Here is a 563-nt window from a genome sequence, read left to right on the forward strand (position 1 = left end):
AATATGGGTGCCTTATTATCACGTCGAGTAGTGCTCAGCAGGTACAAGTTATTCTACATCAATTACCCATTTGAGGATAACCAATTCGAGTTTGGTGTAAAGATACTAAATTGTCATGCAATTGATTGATTTATCTCCGACTTGGCCGGGAATGGAGTGAAGAACTCCTCACATCTCGAAAACGAGCGGCCACGAGCGCGAATTGCATCCCAGAAGGGAATTTAGATAGTTTGGTCACATAAGAATTCGCCTCCCTGTCCCACCTCAACCTTCAAAGTCCTTCCCTGAAGCCAATTAACGTCAGCTGTCGCACCCAGAACAGTTAACCCTTCAATATTCAGCATGATCGAGTTGTCGCTGTCCTCCTCAGTCGCGCAACAGACAATTTAGTGCGACACAGTATTTCAAAGACGACGCGAAGCTTGGGGGAGGGCGCGCAAAACACAAAGTGCCGCCCCTGCAATTCGGACGGATGAAAGCTTCTAGAAACTTCAACTCCCTACATGACAGTGTCTACCTACATACAGGGATGGCAATACGAACGTTTAAACGACCTTCAATTG

Source organism: Phytophthora parasitica (genome assembly GCF_000247585.1).
Source record: "Phytophthora parasitica INRA-310 unplaced genomic scaffold supercont2.12, whole genome shotgun sequence".
Taxonomy (NCBI): domain Eukaryota; phylum Oomycota; class Peronosporomycetes; order Peronosporales; family Peronosporaceae; genus Phytophthora; species Phytophthora nicotianae.